Below are 13106 nucleotides of genomic sequence, written 5' to 3'. Positions count from 1 at the left end.
GGGTCCCAGCTGGCTCAGTACACACATTCCACTGCAGATTGTAATTACTGTGGGGACCAGGAGCCTGTCTGAACCTAATCCTGCCCCTAGAATGAGCCTCCCCACAGGGGGTGGGGCACAGAACACACTTCTGGGGCTGTGGACGATGGGGGCATGAATATATTAAATAACACAAATCAAATCAAATCAAATCACATTACAAACACACAGAAGTGCCTTACTGCATCGACAGTCTGTTAAGTGTAATAGTAATTTTTTTTAAAAATCTGATAATAAAGATTATCTTTCACTTTCAGGGTACAGCTGGTACGTTGAATATTAATTTACACAGCTATAGATATACAGTACATGGAATTGTTTGAAATAGATATATGGCAGAAGAACAGAGAAGAGCAAGTGAATTGTTTCAGTCAGTGGTTAATATGAACATACAGTTAATCATGGTACACTAACCAGGTTGACCAAATACAAAACCCGGGAATGGCTCACTCCTGAAGATGAGTTATACACATTCAAATGTTCCTACAGAAAATGAAAGCCCACTAAGAAATGAACACGCCGATAAACACATACAATATACCCTGCTGTGTGAGAGAGGGAACAGCTGTTTGTCTGTCTGCCCTATGAAAATGTTCAGTAGTGCAGCCAGTAACCCAAGGGCTAGGCCAGCCTTCAGGGTCTGCTCTGCCTCCCTCTCCTTTTCTCCCTGCTCCCTCTCTCCATCCCTCTGCCTCGAGGTTCTCAGATAGTATCTACTTGGGACCCCTTTAAATGATATACTGTGGTATTCTTTTTATGACAAGGGTTTAAAAATGCAATGCCTATTTTAAATAACAGACGTATAGTAAGTCGCCCTGGATAAGGGCGTCTGCTAAGAAATAAATAATAATAATAATAATAATAGATGGTCTGCCCCTGAAACCTTTCCCCTGACCCCCAATTTAAAAAACCTCCTTCTTCCCGTCCCTCTCTCCCCCTCTGTACCTCTCTCTCCTTTCCCTTTTCCCTCCTCTCCCTGTCTATTTTCTCCCTCTCACTCCTCCTTTTCTATGACCTCCTCTCCTTTTCTCTCTTACCCCTTTATCCTCCGCTGTGCTCCCCATTCCCTCACTGTGTGCTCCTGTTATCTTGTTACTCAGCTCCTAACCCTCTTACCCCCTCCTACCTGCTTCCCTGCAGGATTAGCTGGGATTAGCATTGTTTCTCTGCTGGTCTAGAGACCCAGGAAGGCTGCGGTCTTACAAATCAGAGGTGTAGCAGCACAGACTCTCTTAACCTCCTTCTCCCCCTCCCGGTCATTCCCCATCCCGCTTCTCTTCCTTGCACCCCGTTTGCACTGTTTATCAGTACAGTATGTTATACACTGGCGTCCTTCTCTATTGCTTGTTTCCACCTGTTAAAGTCCCCTCCCTGCTTTCTTTGCTGGGCAATTAGAACACTTAATACTTTATGATGTGCCATCCTGCTTTACTGAATCTTGCTGGAGTGTTCCATAGGTATAGATGAACTACCTATGACATCACAAGATCCAACAAGAAACAACAAGATACGTACAATACCTGACGTACACAGCTTTCTTTCCAATCCGAAATCAGTACAATGTTATTCCAAAGGGTTTACAAAGCAAAAGGAAACCAGAGGTACAGTACCATTTGCACAGACAATTGATGGCTTCTTTGTGTTGTACTTTTTGAGTTTTTATAAGTTAATAACTCCTAGATCTGAAAATATGAACTAAACATTTCAATAACTACTGGCAGACATCGTACCCTTTTAATAGAGACGGCTGTTTTATCAGCAGACCCTGGGAAGCCCCTATCTCCAGCTGAGACCCTCAATGTAGCTCGTCAAAGACCCTCCTAATCCCTTGTCCTCGTTTTGCTATAGCTCCATGAATAAGCTGTCCACCAGACTGCCACAACTACATTACACCCTCAGGGGTCATTGAAAAATAAAAATCAATCTATCATGAAACAGAGGGACTCAATAAGTTCAATTAAGGTGGCTAGTTCTATTGGCATTCACCTTTTTATCTGCATCCCATTCAGAAACAGTAGTGAAGGTGCAGAGGAGTAGAAGTATATTGCAGTGTAACTGAAAGAAGATCTGATGTACATTTCATTAATAACAGTAATAGCACTAATGGCAATGGAGTTGTGGGTATTAACGGGAGGGACTGGGTTCAGGGAAGGGGGCTGGGGGCACACAGAATCACAAAGTGCTAGACGGCAGATGGGCAAAAGGAAAAGAATGGGGGTCGGGCGTTTTAGGACAGCGACTTATATTTAGCAGAAAACTAAATAATTTTAAAACAAAGGGCTGGCATCAGAGGGCACTCAAGCTTAACATCATGCACTACCTCTCTGGAAAAGAACACCTCCTTAAATCTTGAGTTGTTCATTTCCAGTTTGGAAAAGGGTTAATTCCAAGATATTTAGTACTTTTTTATTTTAAGTGGTTCAGCGTACACTGTTGCAGCAGAGACATTATTTTTGTTTTGCTTTCAGATAAATGGCACTTTGGGCTGGAGTGAGGACCATGGAAAGGAACCTCATGCTGTTCTTAACCTTGGCACAATACTGCAATTGAAAAGCAGAGTGGGGAACTCAAGCAGGCTCTCATCACTCCAGAGGTGTTTTCATTCTTCACTTTAGGAGAGATGGACAAGGCTAGAATAAAAACACACACAAAGAGCCAGGGGGCAGCTGCCTTCCAGGTCTCGAGCCACAGACACACCTGCTGAAACCGGATCTTTTACCTGGCTCTCATATACACCTACCGTGACACAGGCAAAGGGAGCATGTGGGGCTTTAGCAGGGTAAGCTGCCTGCTCTGGGGTTACTATTTAAGTAAAACAATCAATTAGACATCTTTAAAGTAACACATGTCAAAGAGGCCTGGGTTTTCTACATCTCCTGATTAAGCTGCTCCTTCACGTGAGTTAAATGTCCCACTTTATTGTTATTTTTTTTTTTTTTTGTTGTTGTCATTTTTATGTTGGAATACTGCCTCAGCCAATCAAGATAGAGCATGTCAGGTTATTATCTGTCAGTGAATGCGCGTTTCAGGCTTTGTGCCCAACCACCCCTGTAGATTATGATCTATACGTCCCCAATCGGTCACTCAGATCCAAGGATGCCAGGTTACTTTCTATACTCATTATTCAGAGAAAAACTCAGGTGGTAGATGCTTCAGCTATATTGCACCGAAATGATGGAATGACCTGCCCAGTACTCTAAGGGAAGCTCCCTTGATTGATGTTTTTAAATCTCGATTAAAATTTTTTATACTCTGGTAGTTATCTAAAATGATATTCTCTCGTCTCTATGTAGCATGTTTTACTATTTTTACTTTTTAGCATTATTTGACCGTTTTATTTATTTTAAATACTTTTAACTATTTTATGGGTATTCTTGTTATTATTACAATTACCGTTATTTCTTTATTTGTTTTTGTTCTTCATGTAAAGCATTTTGTGGTGACCCTCGTTAAAGGCACTATACAAAAATAATGATTGATTGATTGATTGATCCACGCACATGACTTTACATAGTAGACATGAAAGATATGATAGAAATGTTGCTATATAAAATCTTCATTATTTAAAAAGAAATCAACGAGCCGAATGAACCATTGGGGAAATTCCCTGCAAACCTACCATTTCAGAGGTGATCAGCTAATTCAATTCCATTCTGTTCGGTGATCACATCTGCCTAAGTCTCAGTTGATGGAAACAGATGTCATTCATGTGCGTTTATGAGAGGAATCCCCATTGCATTATGAACAATGCGAAACATGCATATTGTTATTATTCCAAGCTCTCCGTCTGGCCCTGGTATTCCTGTGTGAGCTGGTTGTGGTATCAGCCCCTCTCCAGAACACAAACGGTTAATCCCCTCATTATAGCTGTGGCTGAGCAGAGCTGGGGAGGGGGGTGACAAATGGCATATGGAGCACGTGTAAGGGGGCTGCTTTTAAATAGACCAATTCCTACTTGTCTGATTTTACTGAGATTATATTAACTAGATCAATACAACTGGGGCCATGGGAAAAAAAATAGTCCAAACGTGGGCCAGCAGACCTTTCCATACACACGCACACTCTGTATTTTTTTTTAGAAAACTTATCAAATTGTATTATCCTGCAGCAACCCTAGAAGAACCATTACCAGGTCACAGCATTGCAGAACAATGGGAGCTCAGTGTATTTGGACCAGATATTGACTGTGTGATACAGTAGCACTGGCGCTGATATGGTACCATGTTACTGCAATGTGCAATGGATTACCAGTGTATTAGTTCATACAATTGTGTTACCATTGGTAAGCCAAAATATTATTGACATATGACTGTAATTTACTGTAAACATGAGTTAGTAAATGGGAAATATCTATGCACAATTACAGTTTCAGAGGTATCAGAAATTATAGCTGCACACTGCCAGTGGTCACCGCACTTCAGTAATTAAGCTGTTAGGAGTGTTTTCAGAAGCAGGTTCCCTAGTTGAAAAAGGATGTTAGTCAGTAAGGCTGATAAATAATGATCAAAGCAGAAACAACAAGAGAGAATTCTAGCAAACACATATAATGGGATATTAAACAGGAAAGACATTTTATGTTAAGAGAATTTACAGTATATACTGGTAGTATTCTCAAAGTCTCTCTATTAAGCTGATCATAATGCAGTTCCCCTTCATTAACCACAAAACAAGAAAACTAAAAAAAGAAAACATTTTTAAACAAGAGAAACTCCACACAGGCAGAAGGAGAGAGAGCCATGGGCAGGCTGTGACCCCTCCTGCTGGGTGAAGTGTATTCTGCCTCTGTGGCTCCACCGCTCAGCACCACCCAGCTGCTCCAGCAAATCAATCCCAGTGCTTAATAAACATGAGCCAGGGGTCGAACCAATCTTAATAAACATGAGCCAGGGGTCAAACCAATCTTATTAAACACGAGCCAGGCACACCTGAGAGTGGTACAATCAATACTGTCCTTAATAAAACTGCGGTCAAATCAAACCCTGTCCTTTAAGATCACTTAAATACAGGATTCTTAGGACTATTTACTCTAAAACATCAAGAACATCAATTTCTTACCGGAAGGATTAAACACCAAATACAATTTTAAAGCAAATAATTGTTTATTTCTGGTTTTCCTTTCTGAAAAAAAAAAATCACTGTTTTCTGGTAATTCCTATTCATCCCTATACAAGTCTACAGTGCAACATATAAATAAACAGTATTTAGTAGAGAAAATCAGTCAGGGAATGTGAAAATCCACCACCCCTTTGTTTTTTGCTTCTTACTCATTAAAGAAAAAAAGCTTTGAAAATTGCCAACAGTTCCACAAGAAGGTGCATGGCTGTGCATGTCAACTCTTGGTGATCACTTGAATATGAAAATGTATAAGCTAAGTTAGGAGCAAACAGGCCTTCTAGTATTGAAAGGGTTAAAAAATATATGTGTTCGTGTTTCTGTACTGGTGTGACGTCAAATAAGCATAGGCTCTGTTGCCACACAAATCCCTAAATCATATTGCTTTTGAGCGAGTGCCAATAAACAAACAATTTCAGGAGAATGACATTGGTTCAAATCGCTCCAAGATGCTGAAGCCTTTAATTTAGCATTTCACAGTGCCAGAGAAAAAGCAAGGGATGGGAGAGGGAGGGCCAAGCTAAACAGTCTTCCACTTTCCCAGGCTCCATGCGAATTAGCTCTGAGAAAGGAAAAGGACAGTGAAGCTGCTGGGGAGCCTGGTGGCACAGAAGCTGAGACAGAGGTTTAGAGCTGCAGTGTCCCCCAGTCACATTCAAAACAAAACCAAATCTTGAAATAAAAGAGCCTTGCGTATACTATGCTAAAACTACGTAGACTTTTTTGGACATTACAATATTAATATTATTATTATTTGTTTATTTAGCAGACACCTTTATCCAAGGCGACTTACAAAATTCGATAGTATTTTTTTGAGGGTAGTCTACCACTTGCAGCAACAGGAGGTTATAAAAACATCTTTATGCTCTTATAGTTCAGGAATCCAAATAATAAGGAAACAGGTGTTTTTCAATATGGTGTGTTTGATAAATAACTGAAATACTGATTACAACTTATGGGACACTTCTATAAAGCTGTTATTTTCAACACAAATACAATATGTATAAAAAAAAAAACACACAAGGGGCAGTATATCTTTAATTTTATTATTTTAATGAGAATTTTATTTTTGTCTTGCTATTAAAAATAACAAAAAAAAAATGGTCAGAGAAAGTCTTTTTTCTTGGAAAGTTGTACAGTATAATGTTCTTGAGAAAAATGTTCTAAAATATTAACTGCATCCAGTTCTAGTCACCTAATTACAAAAACTACCTTTAAATTGAAAATATATATATATATATTCCTACAAAAACATCAAAAAAAATCTCATCAATAAATAAAGATAACACCTTAAAGGGGGAGTTATTTCAGCCTCAATATTCTGTTAAAGCTGAACATGAGGCTGTCTGAGGCCCTGTCTGTCTGTGACTACTCCTTGTTAATCTGCATGCCAGCCCTGCATTAGCTAATAGAACTCATCCATTAATTGTTTCTCTTTTATAATCAGCATGTCCATCAGCTGTCCAAAACAAAAACAAAACACAACACATACAGTTCTGGCATTCAAGGTGCATTAGGGTGAGATAATGTGGGTTTAATCAAACAAAATGTAATCACAAAAAAAAAAAAGAGAAATGCTTATACCTTCAGTGGATATACTATCTTTAGGGCTTTTTATTCTGCCTTCAGGTGTATATTATGTCACGTTTATCAGTCATACATTTCAATACATTATAGCTCTCAGCACACACACACACAAAAAAACTAAAATGCTGCAGAATAAAACGTGCAGCTTTTAAACTACAGTTGTACTAACTTAGTACTGTCACCTATATCTGCCTACTTAAATACTAATTAAAGGTTTACTTAAAACTACTTACTAAATATTAAATATGACTAAATGATCAATCATAATTTATAAATTAATAATAAAGAAAATTACAGTCAAGTAGACTGTGTACTGAAGCATTTTCAGTATTGTATCTTTTTGTATCTAACTGCATTTATACACACATACTCATGATATACTGCATACTATACATATTGTGTAGTGTGTATCCTTGCCTGGTCCCTGTTGTCTTAATTTAAATTAGATGCCTTTTGATGTGGGATATGGCAAGCGTGTGGGATACGGCAAGTAGTTATGAGATAATGAGAGTCAGGATGTGGACTGGAACCAGTCAGCACTCATAGGGACCATCCGTCATTCCACTTTCCACACAAACATCTGGCCACAGCTGGGCCTGGGCAGTTTGATCTGATGAGAATTCAAACAGCAGCAGCAGGCAGGGTCGAGGGGAGGAGGAAAGCACAGTGCGGCTTGGCAGTTCAGGGAGCAATTCAGTCTACATAAAAGAATCAATATGCTAAATCATTGGCAGGATGATTCAAGCCTCGACAACAAACAACAACCAACATATAACTTTGACATATGTCTTACATTCTGCCGCGTCCCACGATCCACACGCCTATCCTCAATTTGTCAGTAAAGTACATGAACACGTTCATCATTACTTAAGTGAAGTACCGGTAAACTGATCAGCGAGATTCTATTTAAACCTCAGGGAAAATGTAGCTTAGTTACACTGTCTAGACAGTACATTGGTCTGGCATTAGCTGGGTTTTCTACAATGACGTTCTGACTGCAGAGACAGTGCAGCTTAAAGTTAGGAAATAACAACACTGAGATTATGGCTAAAATAACTTCCGCTTTATGATGTTGTGTTTGCTGTGGTCTCCTGGTACAAAATCACATGATGTCACTATTTCACTCCAGTGATCTAGCAGGCCTTGACCTACCACTCAGGAAGTGCTTAGAATCCAGAATGTAAATATTAGAAACAAGCAAAGAACCAGAAGATCTTCAACACATGAAGGAGTGGAAGTGATAACGCTGCTAATGTTGATAAGGGGCAAGGACATTTATTTAAAAAAGTTAGGAATAAAAATGTTTTACAATGTGGTAAGTTTGGAATAAAAATGATTTACAATGTGGGAGTAAATGTAATTTCCCCTGAAAAAAACGCAATACAAACATGTGTGTATGTGTGTGAATATTTTAAAAGCAAATGTAGTAGCTGTGCTTAAAAAATAGATTCGCATCTGCACTTCAGCTAATGGCCCCTGGCACTTTTCAGCAATCTTCTTCATTTAAAATAAACAAGTCAATACTGCTTCAGAGCCCACCCAAGGCCCTGATGGATGCAGAGACAGCAGGCAAGGCTCAAGAACTGAATAACAAGCGTGCATGATAATAACTTGTGTGATTTAACTGGAGGAAACAACATCTCTTTGCTCAAAATGCAAAGTGGTAATAACATCCAAGGGAAATAAAAACAGAAAATTGCTGCCCTACATATGAGAACGAAAATATTTCTTCTTATTTTTTAATCTGTTGTCATTGATTTTTTTCCCCCAGGTGCTATACCGCACCAAAAACACCTTTGCAAGAGCATAACCTTTTTTTTTTTTTTTACTTCCTCTGTAACTACTGTTTTGTCCTTAGATATTGTTTGGGTTTGTTTTCCTAAATTTATATATATATATATATATATATATATATATATATATATATATATATATATATAGTATTGATTTTCAAGTAGGATGAATATAAACACACTTCTGAGTCTTTGAATTTTTACTGGTTTTGTACCATTTACAGTCGCATTTTCCTTTCACAAAAATGTGCACGTTACTGGAGTAAAGGCCTTCATAAAGCTGGTCCACTGTTTGGTGCTCAACGTGGATCAGAAGCTGCTGTGTATTAAATGAGAAACAAGCTATATACACAGCATTTGTACCGCGGATATCCCCGTAGTCACAGATTGCAAAACTGATCTCAATGTTTTCATGCTGTCGTGGAGTGAGAAGAGCAATAGGTTAATGTTTGCTCCAGTACCATCATTGTTGTGTGCGGTATGTTTTACCACCAGAAATCCCATCTCTTGTAACTGAGGGATTATAGTTTCCCTTTCTGCTCACACACACACACAGCCAGCATTCTGGGATGGCCCCAGTGATTTCTGACACAGCTGCAGTGACAGAAAGGCTGGATTGGTCACTGCTCCTTCCCACAGAGGCCAGACAGCATATGGTAGCATCTTACTGTCAACCCACTCAGCAACTGTGTCTGTGGCAAGACACAGCTCTAGAAACAAACAAACAAACAAACAGAGAAAGGAACTTTCAGACTTTCGGGACTTGTGGGAAACTTTTTTATCTGATTAAAATAAAGCTTTGTCAATGATCTTAATCCATTTTCGCTCCATTGATTAATGCTAGCTATATACGCACACAACTTTGATAACTTGGGATGACGTGGACTTTCACTGATGTCTTCAGTTGTGTGAGCTGATACACTGCCTTACTATTTCCCTTCAACTAAAAACACTTTCTTTCTTCCTCCTCAATTCCTATCCTTCCTTCTGCTGATGTTTGCTGGAAGACAAAAGCAGAGCGAGATCGATAACTCATTAGTGCTGAAGCCATGAGTGAGTCCTGCCTTCCTTCTCAAGATTTTAATAACTAGAAGAGCAGAGCTGGATTTAGTCTGAGGGCATCTTACCTTTACATTTAACACTCAAAGCTCAATCAATCACGCCATGTTAGATTTTCCCCTAGACAAGTTACAATATTCAAATCTATTAGACCTTTCCTCTGCTCTAACCACAAGGTCACTCTGCCTTCCAGTCTCTTAGCTATTAGACCAAACTTCTTCCTAGTTCCTCAACTTTTACCACTAGGCCACACTACCTCACATAAGCACATCCGAATAAAAGCACAGTTACTGTGTCCATCCCTAGTGTGAGTGTCCTGGGGCTGCACTGACATATGCTGAAAAAAGAACACAACCATGTGACAGGTCCAGTGTCATGTCTGGAGTCTGTGTTTGGCAGTCCTGCGTGGTGAGGATCGCTTATCCCCCTGCCACATCACATATGTTCGGGACGTGGAACAGTTGGAAGTTGCTGTGGGCTAAACTGGGTCAGCCCAGCACAGATGGAGCAAACTCCCAGCAGTTTAATTTCAGAGGAAAACTGCTTATAATCTGTCATAAATTATCTGCTTGCATACAAAGCATGTGCCAGTGTAAAAACACAAAACTTGCCCTAACTGGGGTACCGTTTGAGCTTCAGACACACCTCAGGCTTACAGAATAAAAGAATATTCCGATAAATTCAATGCAGTGGAATATGGAGAGTTAGTCAATTCATAAAACTAGTAGCGGTATCCCACTTGGATAACTTTAATACTGATCAGAAATTGCACAAGGGCCACTTGACTAAGAAAGTTTTTAGTCTGTGTGTTAACAATCCTGCTCTTTTGTAACATTTATCCACTGTATTTTTAATGTCTGCAGAGTAGATTTTAGTTCAACATCTCACTCAAAAGGCATCACTTCCCACAGCAGAGTTACTCCCAGATCCCAGATTTAATATCATTAATATAACATTATGTACCTCGTACGGACGTTGCCTAGCATATGAACCTGGAAGCACCAGGTATTGAAACTGCATGTGACTCACGGGTCACCTTCACCCAATAAGAGGGCAGACCGGAAGTCTCAAACTGGGTGCCCAACTACAGCCAATCATATTAGTGGTTACGTCCCTGAAACCCTGCAATGAGGTTTCCTCTTTATTGATGGCACAGCAGGTAAACAGTTATTGAGTTCAATGCAGACAGGATGGGAATTTCACACATCATTGCGCTCGCACTTCATTGCTGGTATCAGGTGAGCGCTGCCAGTCTATAATCACACCTAGTAATGATGGGAACATAAAAGGCACATGTAGGATTTGCATTCTGCTCCATATACACTGTAGCAGCCAGCGCACGTTAATCCTTTCACAATGAATGCTGGTAAACCTAAAAAGATAACTGCAATTATCTTGTATCACAGTTATTTGATACTTTTTAGGGTCCTCGTTAAAAAAATGTAGACACTTATGTGCTGATCATCCATCCATCAGTTTGTCAGACATGGTGAACATGATAACTGTGTTGATTTTCAACAAACCTTTATCACTTTTACTCCTAGCCTCGGATTGCATTTAGCTATAATCAGATAAACTCTTTATTTTATACAAATGTGGTGTCCTCTGGGTGCTGTGTGATTGTTGTGGGATTAGGAAGAACCTCTCTATGTGCATGCACTGTTTTTTTAAAGCCACTATAAGTATATCAGCATGTCTACTTTAGTGATCTAAGCCACATAAACAGCAGTGGATCTAAATACTGCTTATTCCACAATAATCCTGATGGTGTCTACATCTCCCTCCTTATTAACATCACAAAACGTAATTGAAAATACAGTGAAGCATTTTAGGGTGATGCTATTGGGATCCAACACTTTTAAGATCATTAATCTAGACTCCACTGCATTATACTTTATTTTTTCATATCGATAATGCATTTATATTTCCGTGAAATTTGTGAGGGCCTCCTGCTTCAGATACACTGACTCTATTGGCGATTTTCAAGAAATTAGACATCATCAATTTTTGCAATGACAGACTAACAGAAAAAACCTTGTACCGTGTACAGTATACATTGTGAGCTCTGTTAAATGCAGGTATTCTGATTGTATAGTCTATACTTGTTAAGAGTGTGGTCAAATAGAACCCGGTTTCACTTCATTTTTCTTTTGGTGTAATTTGTTTGACTCTCAGATGGGAAAAAAAGATTTTTAGGAAAATAAAAACCTGTTTAATGAGTGAATTCACGTGTGCATAAAAACACTGTACTGTATCTCTCGGAATTAAGTCAATGTTGCAGCTGCAGCATAGAATAATTCATGCCTCCCATTCCTCTTCGGGAGAGAGAGCCACAGGTAGCTGATGAAGTGCCGGTGCCAAGCGTCCCAACTGGCAAAGATAAAGCGCAGCTGCTGAGAGTCAACGCGGCCAGATGCAGCCGACGTGCCATGTGTTCCAAGCAGGGCGCAGGGAGTGCCAGGCGCTTGCCAAGACACTCTCATCTGGTGCCAAACCGACACGTTCCAGCACTCCAACATTCTCCGCTGTCAGCTTACTCCTCCACACGGAAGAGACGGTTTCTCCAGGTTTGTGGCTCTGAACGCGGCTAGACACACTGAAGTATTGCATGTGAAGGTATCAGAACATACTTATTCTTAATACAAACACAATCTGTTAGAAACTGGGTTGCACTTGCTAATGTGTTGTTTAAGCATCAGTGTCCTGTAATCACCTGCTACCTCTTGCTGCTGTGCTGTTGTGGTTATAAATTGCATTGGTTACAAATTTCACATTAAACTTTGAAACAAAAACTCAACTTGCATTTCAACTGCCCTTTTCAAGCTTTTCTTAACTCGTCCTTTTAAAACATTATCTATAAAGGCACTACACGATTAAAAAATGGCCCGGTGTTTAAACAGAATACATAATGGGTCATCCTCTATGTTTAAATTTTCTGGGGGCTCCAAAAGTATCTTTCACAGTTTTCCCACTAAATGCCTAAATGTCATCCCCTCATGCCACTTTGAACAAGCGCCCCCTTCACCAGTAGTCTGTATTTCACACTCACTCTTACTTCAAGGCTATTTATAAAGGAGGCTAGGAAACAAAAAAATGAGCCCAATTCACAAATATTTAGCTCATGGGTAAATGACGGTTTATTTTTAAGTCTGTTTTGTTTAATTAAATATAGTTTGGTATGTGCAAGAACCGTTTCTACACCATTGTTTAACAAATCAAGTCTAGAACAGTTTCATAAATATCAGACTGCATTTTATTAATTATTATTATTATTATTTATTTCTTAGCAGACGCCCTTATCCAGGGCGACTTACAATCGTAAGCAAATACATTTCAAGTGTTACAATACAAGTAATACAATAAGAGCAAGAAATACAATAACTTTTGTTCAAGCAAAGTACAAGTGTGACAAAACACAATTCAATAATACAGCAGATAATAGTGATAGTTACATCAGGATATGATTAAATACAAAATACTACCGGTTAAACACTTGGCAGATTACAGTATTCTGAA

The sequence above is a fragment of the Acipenser ruthenus genome, chromosome 20, assembly GCF_902713425.1.
Source record: "Acipenser ruthenus chromosome 20, fAciRut3.2 maternal haplotype, whole genome shotgun sequence".
Taxonomy (NCBI): domain Eukaryota; kingdom Metazoa; phylum Chordata; class Actinopteri; order Acipenseriformes; family Acipenseridae; genus Acipenser; species Acipenser ruthenus.
The sequence above is the reverse complement of the archived record's forward strand: the minus strand, read 5'-3'. Positions refer to the sequence as shown.